A 15,781-nucleotide genomic window follows, 5' to 3' on the forward strand; every position below is an offset into this window, starting at 1 on the left:
GTAGCATTTGATTTACCTTTCCTGGGCACCTCTAGTAAATCAAATATTCCAATCATGGCTAAACCAAACAACATTACAATTTCTATAGGGAGCACTTGCACATTAGCACTGATTAGTAGTGGTAAAGTGCGCAGAGACAATAAACCAGCAAAAACAGACCTAAAAAATAGGAGGAAGAAGGCAAAAAGTTTGGGGATAACCCTGCAAAAAGGGCCATTTCCAACAACAATAATCTGTGAACATTGTGGTTCAGAAAACATATTTATCATTTTCACATCACCAAGTAAAATGTTCTGATTTGTTTTCATCCTATTCATTTTTTCCATCACACAGAAGCACAAAAAATGGGCTTTCACAATGACTGCCATATATTTTGAAATATTTGTACAGTTGATGTAGTCATTTAAATGTTGTGTGTTAGGAAAACCTGACACCCTGCAGCCTTTCATTTCACACATTTTACAGCAGGTCAGACAGATAACCTTACAAAATCCTGGAACTAAGCACTTACAAGGAAAAAAGACAAACTGACTTTTGACCTCTGTCTCTGAACACAGAGCAAATGTGACAAGAACAAGATTTAAATGTGTCTTTATTGCTCCTTCATGTTCTGACTGAACAGAAAACCTGTTCTTTGTCAACTCACCAGAAGGGGCGAGTTGGTCCTAAAAATAGCTCAACCTGATAAATTATGACTCGCTATAGCAAGTGGGCGAGTAGATTTGTTGAGGCCTGAGACAACTCACCATCACTGCAGAAAGGTCAGGGGCGAACCAGGCAGAAGTTACACTGGGACACCCACCCTGTCATCCTCCAGGGAGGTGGCACAAGGCAACAAAATGTGATACTAGCTGAGGCCTCGCCCCACCTTCCCTAGACTAATTGATATATGAATACAGCTTCCCTTTGTTGTCCCGGAATTAAAATTGAGTTTTTGATGCCTTAAATCCAGAGGTCGAAGTGGATGGGATCTGTGGGGCACAACATTTCATTTTTTTTTTTTTCAATTTAATGAAAGCAGTTCCCCTGCATTTTGTTGAAAGACAACATCCGAGGATGGTTAATATCGACAGTTGAGATGCTTCCTCTCAAATAAAAGTGAGGGTGTCTCCTGTGCTGTGAAGTTGAGGTAAGACTGACAGCTAAAAAAGAAACAAGTCTTCTTGCCAGGGTTCCTGCTCTCTGAAGGAAATGTAAATGTGTGAACTTGGTTAATCTGCAAATGTGAAAGCTGCTTGGAAGCCAGTGTTAGCTTTAAATAACGAAGTTACTTGAAACTTTGTGATAATAAATATTGTTTTTGAGAGGTAGTGTAAGGGTGTTATCAGCTGAGCTCTGGAGGGGGGGCTTTAAATGGACTTTTATGACAAATGTTTGCACTAAGTACAGGTGGATTGTGTATCACTGAAATCTATATTGTGAAAGGACTTTTTATGTTGTTGACCTAATTCTTTTTGTGCATTTTGTGACAGCCTTTCTTATACTATGTGTAATACAAGTTCAGAAGTAAGACTTACATATTCACAGTGCTTTCAGTCACCAGCTTGGACCTCCTAGCACCAAAACTACACAGGTCACGCTTCTCCTCTGCACCAACCAGGATCCAATTCTGTGGCTCTCTGGTTACACCCACAGGCAACTGCAGTGATCACATTAACCAACAGAGGTTTATAATGTAAAATAGTGCCTTTTTTCACTGATTAGTTTCACTTGGTTTTATTTTTCACTTAGGGTGACTGTTATTTCATATGCCATTACTTGTAGCTGAGAGGCCAACAAAATAGCTGCTGAATATTTTCTTCTTTTCATCCACGCCTTTGATTACACCCTCACACACACAGACCATGCCCCATTGCACTTAGGATCACAGTTCCCATACTTTTTTCAATGCACTTCCACCGCTGCTTAAGTCTATGTTGTGGAGGGAAGCAGTGCCACTCGGCACATTAAATATCCCTACACATAGGTATTGGGATAGTAAATTGTGAATTTTCACATAGGGCCAGACTCCACCTCCAGCTACTACAGCCGGTGCATAAACACATCAGATCTTTCCTCATTTGAATGTTGCATAACTGCCACTCAGCCTTCAAACACTGCCTTGAGAACGCGAAAATGATCAAGGACCTCAATCTTGACATCATTGTTCCCAATGAACCCTGGCTCAACAGTTCTTTAAACAATGCTGTATTACTCTTATTTACCCCTCTATTCTCCATTTTGTACTGCAACCGAGAAGACAGACAAGACTGAGGTCTAGAGGTCATTTACAGAAATTTGCTACGCTGCAGGCTCCTCCCCCAACCACGTTCAATCCTTCAAGTGCATGTCGCAGGAAATCCCCTCACATGCCACTTTCAACCTCAGGATGAACGTGATTTACCACCCCCAAGACAAACCAACACTTTCATTGAGGAATTCATGTTATCCCTCACTTCCCAGTTAATAAGCCAAGACAACATTATCTTCCTTGGTGACTTCAATCTTCGCTTGAACAGAAAGGGTAACAAACTTATCACCTTTGTCTCTTTTCTCAATGACAGTGACCTCAGACAACATTGCCAAAACCTACACACTGTAAGGGCTCCAATCTGGATCTGATCATATCCAGCACGTTCCACTTTATGACCAGTAACCCCTTCTCTGTGAATTATTCGGACATCCTGTGCCCTTCACCCTCACTAAAACCTTTAAAGGAAAAAATGTGGTTCAGCGACACAAGTATCCTCAACATCAAAGCCATGGTCAACATGGCCCTTACAAACCTTGCTTTGGTAGTGCCGCATCTTGATGTCAATAAAGTCATAGACAGGCTCAACTTCTGCATGGAATCTTTGATTAAGGAATTTGCATCACTCGAGCAAATGCAGCAGACACAAAACTTCTCTACTGTGGGTGGTACTCAAAAGATCTCTATGAAGAAGGAAGCATCACAGAACGCCTGAGAAGGAATGGAGACAATTACCCCCCCCCCACTCAATCGGACTAAGCTACGATATGCAAAAAAAAACTACAAAGACCATGTTTTAGAGCCATCTTAATATATCAGATCCCTCAAGGTCACTGCCAAAAATAGACCTACACTACAATTTGAGGTAATTCAACACGCTAACAACCCTTCTCCCACTTCCTCACCCAAGCCCACTGAGGCCTTATGCACCACATTTGTGACGTTCTCTGACTAGAAAGTAAAAGCCCCAAACGTTTCTCCCTTGGAAACATTTGACAATGAAGTTGAAGAGTATCTACCCTGCGAGGCACTACAGCCATGGTCCTCTTTCTCCTCAATTCAGAGGCTGATCTACTGTAGGCATATCCAATTGAAATCCTCAAACCAGCTGTGCAGTGCTGTTCCTAGCTCCATCATTAAATTCCTCGCCAAACAGCTACTCTCCTCAGGATTTATTCTCAGACTGTCTAAACATGGGTCACATCTTTATTCTTCTTAAAAAAAAAAACAATCAGTGGATCCTGTTAACTTGATCTACTTCCATCCAGCCTCCACTTTGCCATTCCTAGGTAAGGTGACTGAAAGCTGCGTAGCCTCTCAACTAACATCCCACCTCCTTGACAATCTCTAATCATGCTTCCTTCAAGGCACACAGACTGCAGTTCTGCAGCGTGTGGACAACACTCTCTGCACCCTGGATACTGGAAATGAATGCTTTCTTGCTCTCCTCAACCTCTCTGCTGCACTCGACAAAGTCAACCACTAGGCTCAAACAAACACTGTGAAGCAGCAAATCTGATGTGAAGGTGTAATCCTGAACTGGTTCACCTCCTAACGAACAGTCTCAAATAGTGAAAATCATGAACTTGGTTTCAAACCCAGTTTGCCTTCTTAGGAACTCTGCAATCCTTTTCCACTTGTGCACCAATGATACCTAAATATTCCTGAAGTTCACATTGAATATCACCCTCCTATCAAGCACCTTGAAAATAATTTAATTATGGATGTCAAATAATCACCTCAAACTAAATCCAACGAAAACAGCATTTCTTCTGATATCTCTGGCTTGCTCTCTTCCCTGCCTTGGAGGGCTGTGTTTTGTTCAGAATGCCAAGTCACTTACTTTTACCCTCAACAGCTATCTTAACCTCCAGTAATAGTGCAGCCATGGCCAAGAGTGTCAGAATCTCGCTAAGGTTGCTCTGAGGAATAAAGCAACTCACCTCAGAGGAGGACCTAAATTCAGTTGTTCAAGAGCCGGTTCTTTCCAGAATGCACAATGGAACACACTCTTCTCGGGCATTTCCCAAGTTCAACTGGACCTGCTCAGAGAAATACTATATGCTGCAGCATGCTTTGTGACCGGTCACAAGAAAACTGATCATATAACTCCTATCCTGCTAACTCACCAGTGGCGTCCTGTAGAGGTGAAAGCCCAATTTAAAACCGCATGCACTACCTACAAAGCACTGCAATCACTTCTCCTTGAGCCTCCCACCTTCAGTCGAGAAGGATTCATGAATCAATCATCCTCCAGAAGTGCCACAAGAATTTTGAACTTTCTGCCTCTGATCATCTGCTTGACGACAAGCCTTACTACCTTAAAAAAAAATCTTAAAGGTCTTCTGATCGAAAGGCACTTGGGTTAATGTAGATTTTCCTCACCCTTGGTGGGTAGAAAATCTGGACTTTATTAAAGACACGGAAGCCAGTATTATGCATCCAGTCCTTTATTGACGACAATCAGCAGCCCTTTTAATGGTCAAAGAAAACAGAACTCAAGAACATTCCAAAGTCAATAAAGTCCAGGGTAACCAACCCCATTCCTTCTTTTATTGCGGCTGCTCTCTCAGGTGGGTAGTATGAGCATCTGCTTATTATATATGAATGTTTATTTGTGTAGCACTTTATGGGTTGTGTGCTTTCCATGTTTGAAAGAGATCAGGGAATTGACACTATTTTGTGCCGGGGTATGTATATGAGTGTGTTTTGAGAGACTCTAATATGGCTTTAAATAGCATGGTTTAATAAATTATGCTTCATTAACAATATATTCTTTAAGGTTAATGTTTGACTCACAGATTAATTACGTGACCCTGGGTTGACCATTTGTAGGAGTTCAAGGATTGCGGTCGACTGTTGAGCAGGCCGCAACGGTCATGACATCGGCTACTCGCTAAATTGTGCAGGGTTTTAGTTGATTTTTGGGCCCTTATCTGGATTTGCGCAGCTTGCTCGCGTGTGATAGTGGGCAGTAATAGCCACAGTTTTGGCTGTTCAACTGTTTGTCTTCTCCCGCAGGGATCCGGCCTCACATGAAAGATGCCATTTATAGATCAACTAGAACACTAGTGTTATTATTTTGTACGTGACTGCAGCACAACCATTTTGAGCTAAATTGAATACTTTTGGGCATCTTGGCTTGCTGTATCAGTCACAGCAGCTATTTTGAAGGATGAGGGCGGTTGAATGATCATTTTGAGAAATATTTTGACATGTTCTGGTGTGTGAGTCTATTTATTGGGTACAAATTATACTGTGCCTCCTGCTGGGTGTCTTACTTGTATGGATTGTATAGAACTAATAGTATGGAGGCAGGCTAAGGTTCACAAGAGGTAGATTTTGAAAGGAAGCTCAGTAAAGTTATTGAGAAAATTACTTCGCAGATTTCAAATAAAATGGGTAGGAAGCCAGAATGGCTCTTGAGCAGAGGCCAGGCATTGGAGGAGGAACATTTTTGGTGTGCAAATGAGGCGGACATAAATGTAGGAAAAGGCAGTAAAGATGCCCGTAAAAGAAAACAGAAAATACACGGATCTCAATTTTGATTGATCATGATTTGTGTGATCTCATCGAGCAAGATGGTGCCAAAGACACATGGCAGGCAGGATAATCTCCCACTTGCCTGCTGTAAAATGTTGGCATGTACGGGGTTAAGCCGGCAAACCACCGTTCTTGCCAATCAATAATCTGCTCTGGAAAACATTGCTTCTTAATTTGCCCCACTCGTTTTTATTCGACATTAAGCTATCAGGTATGCAGGAATGTAAGACCCTTACACGTACTTAACTAGGGCGCTAGATTGACAGGAGGACATACATTTCCGGTCAGCTGCTGTAAATGGGCGGGATTTTAACGGAGCGACTAATTTACTGTGCCTAAATTTGAATGGCGCTTCATTTGTCCAGTCATTACGGTATCTTTCTGAACCTGATGGGAATGTGTCCGGGAACTAAGTACTGATTGGTTGATAGGTGTCATTGGTTGAATTTTCTCGCGCTGCGTCAGAGTGAGCGTGTAGCGTGCGTCGTGATTCGCCGGTCCTGAGGAGGAAGATTTTAAATCTATTTTTCAGGCAGGGACTGCTTACAGCCTTGGGCGAAGAATCGTGCGGCACGGAGACCTTCTCCAAACTGGGGGTGCCGCAAAGTTAGGAAAGACAAGACGGAAGAAGAGGTAGAGGCCGGTAAGTCTGAAATTATATGATAGACGACAGTCTGAAGTTGAGAACGTGTGACCAAAAATATGAGATTACTGATATATACTAAAGCAGTGGTTCCCAACCTTTTGACTCCTGTGGACCCCCAATGAATCATTACTGGAAGCCGGGGACCCCCAGCAATTTGTGCGATTTAATTTTCAAACATCAAAACAGTAATTCGCAAAAAATATAACAAGTACACACCAAACAAATACTCAAATTACTAAAGATAAAATTCTTTTGTATTGAAAAAATATGCAAAAATCAAAACATTTTATTGGGAAGGTTGGCGCTGCATCTCGGCAACTACCTTTTCAATGTTTGGTTTTATTTAGGAAAGGTGAATCCTCAGGTCAGATTCTACATTTCTGGAGCGATTTCTGTTTTTATTTTTTAGGTATGCAAGATCTGAGAAACTTTTTTAAATAAATAAGTGAAGGGGAAAGGAAGTAAACCACAAGGGCCTCTCATCTCTCCCTAGCCTCTCTGTCACATGTACTTCATTTGTTTTATAGCACCTCTCATACCACTGTAGGGTGTCAGGGCACTTTACAGGGGACTACAAGGTGTAGGATTTACATGTCAACCACGCTGGTAGGCATTTTCTAAGAGTGCTTGGTCCGGAGAAGCACAAACTGAGGATTCAGAACACAGCACAGTGGTTAGCGATGACGTTAGCACAGTGCTTAATTTGTAAATAAAAACGTGCCGGTGCCCAAAGCCCTCCTCTTAAACACGTGGCTGCAGCAATTAAATGTGGGTACACGGAATACTGAGGTGGCGTAATCTTGAAGCCATCTCGGGCCCCTTCAATCCATATAAAGCCACTCCTTGCCACTTCTGCTCACTAGCAGCTTTCTACTTTCTCCCTTTGTGATGCTTTTTCGTTTTTCCCTTCCTCTGTCTTTCCCATATGTATCTTTTGCTCGCAGCAAATGCTTGAGGCAGAAGAATAAGCCCCGGCCCTCAAAAATAAGTGCTGGTGCTCAGCACTGGTAACAACAAGCACAAATTAAGCACTGCGTTAGCAATAAGAATGTATTTCTACACAAGCAAACCTTTTTTAGCAGCATAAGGAAAATGAGACTAGGAAAAAAACAACTTTCTAATTTGTGCCATGCTGTTTGCATGCAGCTCTTTAATGGGAGTTCACAGCTCACTGTGCTAGATTACGATTATGAATTGCATAGTAACAAAATAATTTCTGTGACAAAAGCAGAAACCCACTGTGCCATGCACATAAAATACCGTTTTTTTGCATGATACACATGCTTTGCAGCAGGGATAGTAGCCATCTGCACTACCTTTGAGTTCAAACTCTCCAGCAGATACATTAATCACTTGAGTTAGCTTGACGCTTTTATTTTTGCAGTACAAGAAGCTTTGCAGTGCGTTTAAAACTGCTCAACAAAGGAAGTAATAAAAATGAAAACAGCACGCACGTGTTTGTCAGAGGCCCCCAACTGGAGAAGTGCCTTCCTCCTAGCCCAGGCCTGCGGACCCCCTGGGAAGGTGTCACGGACCCCTGGGGTTCCGCGGACCACAGGTTGGGAACCACTGTACTAAAGTAAAGCTTGACTCGTATGCCAACCTCCCAGATAGAAGCAAACGTCTACTGGAATATTCCAGAGATTTATAACACAGACTAGTGTTGAGGAAGACCAATTTACCAGCGTTTCAGAGGCTGAACACACTTCGAATTAATAAATTGTTTGTTACCACATGGAAAAGGGACAGTTGATTCCTATGCCAGTGGCTCGATCATTCTGGTTTTCTGTGGATTGTGAGACTTTCAGTTCTGTATTTATAATTGCATGAATAGCCTTGTAAGTACCAGCAAACAGATGTAAACAAAAGGAATGCAAGGCTTTCATTTATTTCTTGGAGGAGAGTGAGATGGCAAAGAAAGGCATGATAAGGATTATTTATAACCCATGCATATGGAACCAAAAACAAAGCATTCAGGGGATTAGAATTGTGCGGAACTTCATTTAAAGCTGTCTGGCTAAACATCCCCAAATGTTTTACTAAATAACATCCTTTCTTTTCCTGTTCTGTGATGAAATTCAGAGGAAGGCTTGGTGACACCAGGTCTTGGACTATTCTTCCCACAGAAGCTGATCACTTTTCTTTACATCTTGCTCTTCTACATGAACGAGGTGAGCAGTTGAGTCTTTGAAAGTTTTGGAGCGCTAAATTTAGTAATGATTTTAGTGCACCAGAAGTCAGCATGTGGTAACATATATATTCATGCTTTAAGGGCTAACGCGAGAGAAATTATACTGAGATGTATTTTAAATGTGTATTCGTTTAGAAAATGGTGGACATTGTGCATATCATATGTAGTAACGTGAGTAATACAATATTGAAGTATGATCAATTTAGAATGATGATTTGTAGAGAAATGATTTGATTTACAATGTTAAATGAATGAATAAAAATTTAGATGTGTGCAGAAAAATGCACGTCTTTGTTGTACTTAACGTGAAGATTTACCACGGATTGCAATTATTAATGACATGCTTGTTTTATTTAGATTAAGTACTATTAAGGTAGAATTTATGAGTTTCCGAATTGTGTGTTTTTCTAATAGTAATAATGAATGTAATATATTTTTGTATTAGCATGACTAGGCCTGAAGTTTTTGTACTTGAAATTACATGGCTGCTGAACCATTCTTTTCTTAATGTGAATTTTTCCACTAGGTTGTTTCTCGTGAAAAGTAAAGAGTTCTATTCTATTAGGTGTAATTCGTTTGCAACAGTTTGGGAATAGATTTTGTTTGAATAGTAGTTTCACATGAGAAAGGAGGAAGAAGGACTGAGCCATGAGAAGGAACGTAAGTTGCAACAATTGATGTACAAACATTGTTACACTGCTGGAGTCACACTGAAAGGAGAGATGACTTTGCACCAAGTTCCGGGAAGAAAGACCCATGTTGCAAAGTCAAACTAAGATTTTAATTGGACATTGCCCTTTTATGTCAAATGGTCATAGTGGATTGACCAATCAAATTGTGAGAAGGATTTCTTGTTAGGTGATGAACTAAGTTTGAGATCAGAACCCTTTTTGACTTTCTAGTAGTTAAGACTCTTTTCCTGAACTTTGTTATTAAGCTGTACCATTTTCTGATTTCCCTGTGCAGCTCATGTTCGGCACTTCCCCTGATGCTGATTTGACTGGATTTAAGATTTTGTTTTGTCGACGAAAACTGAATTGCCTCCTGTTCCTAAGGAGAGGTGTATTCTAGTGCAATGTTATTTTCCCTTTGTCCTGTTTTGTTAGAAGTTACCCTGCTGACACTTGCATATTTTTCTGAGTTAGAACCAAACCTGAATTAGTTATTTTTCCATATTATTTTTGTCGTAAATTTTGTTTTGTCCGCATATGTAATCTGTCCCCACACACGCGTGTCCTAACTTGGGTAGTTGTAGGGATAACCTATGTCCACAAAGATATCTGCTAAATATTTTGCGTATTTGATTAACGTATCCTAAGTTCAATTTAAATTGTATTTCTAATGTTCACATATTGAAGTTATTGGTATGCATTATTCTTCTTGAATGCTTAATGGTGTTGATGCTTAGGAGATTCAGTTTGTTTTGGGGATTTGGTCAGTCACTGTTTTTCATTTACTTATACAATTTAATCTTGCACACTATTTACATAATTCTGGTTCAGTGGTTGTGAAAATAAAGCTTTGAACTTTTTGGAATTTTCATTCCATGGCCACATTGGTCATGGTGTTTTAATTATTGATTGCCATGTTGATGTAAATGTTGTGGTTCACGACGTTTCTCACTGGGTCAAAAGGTCCATTGGCCTTGGTGAAGCGTTCTAGCCCTGCAAAGGGTAAAAACAAAAAAAAATAACAGATTTTGGTAGCAGAGGAACAGTTGTGTCCCATGAGAAGAGGAATCATGCATTAGGTTAATGGTAGAAGCAAAATTGTTGTATCCCATGAAAGGAGGGACCATAGTACAGTTGGCCTATGACATGTTGAGAGGTTGATGAAGTTCCAGCATTGTGTTACAAGTGGGGTGTGTGTTAAAGCAGGGATTTGCACTTGTAATGCTTTTGCTATGAATTGCGGTGAAGTGTGATGTGAGGTGATTGTGGAGTTGTTGTGCTCGAAGTGATTGTGGCGTTTATGGTTCAAAAATTGTCTGTACAGTGGTTGTTGTTGTTGTTGTCAGGTCCGTTGTGGCCAAAGACCCCAGAGTAACGCACAAGTGTTTGCGGCACATTTGGTGAATTTATTATCTGCAGTGGCATAGCTGTCATTGGACGTCATGACGGTATCAGTAGTTTTCCTTAAGTGTTTGTGAGTTTTTGGTTGGTATTAGGTGAATCCTGAGTGCACATGGAGGATCCCTATCAACCAGGGTAAGAATTGCTGGTCAAGTCTTGAGTGATTGCGAAAGCCATAGTCAGAAGTGTAGCCCGTGCAACTTTGAAAGAGTTGGAGTCCTACCCGTAGTTTGTGCATACAGGTTTTTGGTATTTGCTCTCAACATTTTGCTTTTAGACAACTGTCTATGATGTGCTGTACGATGAGTGGGCTGATGGAAATGTGAGCATGCACAACATTTTAACTAGGGTATGTCCTTGCCCAGTCCCCTCCTCAAAGCAGGGCATGTTTTTGTATTAAGAAGTGTCAGGTCCGACTTGGGAAAAACAGGACTGTTTCGTGTCTGGTCACTTTTAAGCGGAGAGCTGATCAGGTCAAACTGATGAGTCTGGTGAGCAGAGTGGATAAAATGGGAGGGTGGTATGACAATAAAGAAGAAAATGTGAGGAGGCAGTAGAATGTAGGATCAAAGTGAGAAGATTACACTTGTAAGTGCAGAGGATCTGAATAAGGGATGGCAAAGCATGCTCATGTGGTTAAAAAGTGCAAAGATGGTCACATTTGAAAGTCGAGATGGTACAGCCATTTTGTTCCCCGCTCTACATAGCACTTTTGCATCATTAGCTTCAGCTGTAGCAGATGTGGAATCTGTCTTGTGGAACAAGCCATGGTTTGTCTGTGGGAGGTGTATCTTTCTAGGACAATTACAAGTGGTTTCTTGTTTCACACAAGAAGGGAAAAAGATGGACTGAGCCATGAGAAGGAACATAAGTTGCAACAATTGATGTGCAAATTTTGTTGTACTGCCAGAGTCACACTGAAAGGCCTGTCTGTGCTTCCAAGAACTTACCAATCGGGAAACACTGCAGTATTTCCCTGACTGGATTAACACCCATGTCTTTTGGGTTCTCCAAGTCGTCTTGTTGAGTGGCTTCATCAAATTCATTGCCCACCTTCCCCACTGATTTTGCAGCAAACCCAAATTCCCCTATGCTACTTAAGCCAGTGACCCTTCAGGTGAGCATTAGGTCTTTCCTGGAGAAGAGGGCATTGTGCCACTGTCCAGTTGGGGAACGGGATCTTGGATTGCTACTCCATTCTGCTTTTGAGGGCTGAAGCTGTCCAGTGACTTGGGCCCACTATGGACCTAAAGGTGAACTACAAATAGATGGCTGACAGTTCTTTTCGGATTGCGTCTTTTCAGCCCAGTATTATCTCCCACACACAATTATCCTATCATGTGACTTGCTGAATGCTCTGGATTTTACGCCTTCCATTTTTTGGCTATCCACACAAGCTTTGGTATTGTTAGCAGACCCGAAGTTTTGTCCTTTGGATTGGTGGCATCTCCAGATGTTCACCACGTACTGGCTCTGGCGATAGGTTTTTAACACACAAAGATGGTGTCCAGGGACTTTGGGCCCTCTATGGACCTAAAGGTGAACTACAAATAGATGAATGACCATTCTTTTCGGATGGTGTCTCTCCAGTCCATCATTATCTCCAGCACACCCTTATCTGATCATGTGACTTGCTGCGGTCTCAGGAATTGACGCTAGCTTCCATATTCTGGTTTATCCATACAAGCTTTGGTATTGTTGGCAGACTGAGGTTTTGTCCTTTGGATTGGTGACATCTCCAGATGTTCACCAAGTTACTGGCTCTGGTGGATGTTTTTGACCACGAGAAAGGGTGTTGTTCTTCTTTTTCCCTATCTTGATGAATGGCTGTTTGGGCCTCTTCTGTTCCTAGTTCCCCCTGTACCACAAGCTGAGGGTGGCAGTCTGTTCAATATTTAGGGTTCCTTGTGACTTTGGAGAACTTTCATCTGAACCCCCCATCCCCGACTTAAAGTTCATTGATAGTTAGGTTCCAGATGCTCCTGGATACACCATCCTCTTGAGGTAAAGAGCCCTTAATCTTCAGATTCTGACTTCTGAGTTGCTGACATTGCTGGATGTTTCTGCCAGGATTGGTCATTTTCCTGACAAAAAACATTGCCTTGACTAGGGTTCCCCGCCACCTGAAGTCAAAGATTGATTTTCTGCTGGCATGTTGGTGTCAGTAGAAAGGTTGGCTTCAAGATTTAGGTCAGCAATCGTTCGAAGATAGAAATGGCTAGAAGACTGGACTCAGTGCTCCTGTTAGGATAGAATCTGACTTGAGGTTTATTAGGGGTATCATGTTTTTCTATATAGCTTGATAGTTGACCATTTCCAATTCTACAGTCTTCCTTATGTTTATTAGGAGCAAATGTGAGCCTGTCCTGGTAGTATTTTTTTGCATGCTAAGGATTTTTTTTTGTAGGTGGCAAGCTTAGACGTGTATAGGCATTTATCTTTTATTTTGGGACCACCAGTTGTCCTATGATTTCCTAGCTGTTAGTTTCATTTTTTCATGTCGTCATTGAACCACACTTTTTTTGTCTGATTTGATGTTAGACTTTGACGTGGGTATGAGAGTGGATTTTTCTGAGGTATGGTCAACTTAAAATAGCATCAATTAGGGCCTTTGAGTTAAGGTAGAAGAAGAAAACTTTCCTGAATAGTCATAGGGTGTAGTGTGTTTCAATATCTAGTGAGTAAGGGAAGAAATACATTTTGGACGTGGCGGTAGGTTGATCTTAAAAGGGAAAAATTTATCCCTCTGGTCAAGAGGAGTAACCAACAAAGACGTCTTTGCAAGGGTGCAGAATTCCTGCAGCCTGATGCCCAGGACATATTGTTTGGGGTAAATGACAACAAGCTTTGCTGTTTGTTTTGTCCATGGGACAAGTAGGCCCAACCCGCTGCAGCACAAACCCTTTGTCTGCCAGCTTTCAGGAAAGGGAACTGTCTGCAGTTAAGGTAATATTTGTTTCCATATGTTAATGCTGTTCGAACTTGTATTTATGGTTCATTAATGTAAAGCCTTTATTAGAGTGGGCACTCTAAATAAACGTTCCAAGGTCAAACTGCACTACTGACAGTGATTCCATTAAAATAATGTGTACACACACACGTACACACACACACACACGTTTGACAAGTTTAACAATACAAGGCTATGTATAATGCTCCCAGAATGCTCTCTGATTAGATGCAAATGTTTGCAGAAGCTTATAAGCAATATTGATGATTTTTTGCTTTCAAAATAAAATGCTCAGTTAAAAAAATGCAAGTAAGAAAAGTTTTTCTAAATTACCGAGAAATGTTATTTCTTTGAAGCATCATTTAATAAAATGTGTTGATGCATGCTAGTATTACCAAAAAATATTCATAATGGAAAATCAGTGTAACCAGTTTCGACAAGATGATGGGAAATGTGAAAATAATTAATGGCAAAGTCAATCAGTCCGACATTGGTGGTCAGTCTTCTTGTGTTGACAATGCATGTCTTGTTTTAACATGGCTTCGGTAACACTTTATTGTTGTGGTAGCTGCCAGGTCCTCAGCACTGTAACAAACATTGTCAAAAAGCAAAAAAAAATCGGTCTCAAAGTATGCATTGCCACACTGGTTCCTGGCACTGAACCAAACTACTTTGTGTGCCAATATGCTCGTTGTGGAAGAGCAGAATGCTATCACTCAAAGTAAAGCCAGCCGATAGATTGATAGAGTGAGAACTAGAATTGTAATTATACAAAAATGTCTTAGTTAACGTTAGAAAGTCAGTTGTGTACCTATGGTATGTCTTTGCATTAGTGGCTTTAGTGAATTTACAGAAGTAGACCAGGAAATCATACTCTAGAAAATATTTGTGAACTGTATTTTAACATGAACAGTTATGGATGTGTAGATTTGCTCATGTGAAAACCTATTTAGCGTTTACAAGTTTCCCTCCAATCACTTTTTTCCCAACCATGGAAGAACTTCTACTACTGCCCTTGTCGGGAGTACATTCCCAGCCTTTCTCAGTATGAGAAAAGATTAGATATGAGCTGGTGAAAATCCATAAAACATGCAAGTTAGTAAGTTTGTCCAGACTCAAAGGCATTCCATCCCTGGAACTATTGCTTACTGCCTCCTCAAGCCCCAGTGTGTAGGTCTGCAGAAAGGTGGCAAAATAAGGAAATTGCTATATTAGGACTTGAAATTGCTAGTATTCAAGCCCTACTGTAGTATTATCCCTGGCATAATCGGAGAGGCTATTATCAGAGATCTTGTATAATGAGACTGCTGACAGAATTTGTCGCCGCAGTACCTGGCACCAAAGGGACAAGTAGGTTTTCTTTACAGGACAAGTCGTTTTTAGAAGCAACCTGTCCCATGGATAAGTACATATTTTATTAAATGCCACACCCCTGCTTTGTATTTTGGGGGGCAAATACAACCTCCAGAGTATCATGTCCAGTATGTGCTGAGTAGTTAATCGATTGAGAGGCCAGGGTCATGCTATTGAGATGTAAAGCAGCGTTTCATCCTTATTGTTGTTAATGTGCCATTTTATGTCCCCCATTATAAGATGGGTGTTATCGGTGATGGAAAGAGTGGTTAATATTTCTAGTATCTCAGTAAGAAATATAGAAGGTGTAGGAAAGTACCATCTTTCTTGGCATGTTACCACCATTTTTGCCTGTATGTCAGTATGTTTTTGCCTGTCTCACTGGGACCCTGCTGGTCAGGACCCCAGTGCTCATAGTTTATGGCCTAATGTGTGTGTCTGTATAGTGCTTAACTGTGTCACTGAGGCACTGCTAATCAAAACCTCAGTGCTTATGCTCTCTCTGCTTTTAATTTTGCACTATAGGCTAGTGACTTCATTTACCAATTTCAATTGGCACACTGGACCCCCTTATAAGTCCCTAGTATATGGTACCTAGGTACCCAGGGCATTGGGGTTCCAGGAGATCCTTATGGGCTGCAGCATTTCTTTTGCCACCCGTAAGGAGCTCAGACAAACCCTTTCACAGGACTGCCACTGCAGCCTGCGTGAAATAGTTCACGCATTATTTCACAGCCATTTGCACTGCACTTAAGTAACTTATAAGTCACCTATATGTCTAACCTTCATTTAATGA

At 41.1% G+C, this 15,781-nt stretch overlaps 1 protein-coding gene across 11 annotated transcripts in view; it reads left to right on the forward strand.

Moving 5' to 3' along the window:
• Positions 1-6,205: 6,205 nt before the first annotated feature.
• The window catches only part of CDC25C (cell division cycle 25C), a 251,333-nt gene continuing 241,757 nt past the window's right edge, over positions 6,206-15,781 (forward strand). For 9 of the 11 annotated variants that reach the window (XM_069244444.1, XM_069244443.1, XM_069244449.1 and 6 more), the window contains exons 1-2: positions 6,206-6,416; positions 8,502-8,590. The gene's annotated coding sequence lies outside the window, so the exon portion shown is untranslated. The remainder of the gene's footprint in view (positions 6,417-8,501; positions 8,591-15,781) is intronic. The other 2 variants (XM_069244452.1, XM_069244454.1) reach the window with 1 other exon arrangement.

This window comes from Pleurodeles waltl, chromosome 7 (genome assembly GCF_031143425.1).
Source record: "Pleurodeles waltl isolate 20211129_DDA chromosome 7, aPleWal1.hap1.20221129, whole genome shotgun sequence".
Lineage (NCBI taxonomy): Eukaryota > Metazoa > Chordata > Amphibia > Caudata > Salamandridae > Pleurodeles > Pleurodeles waltl.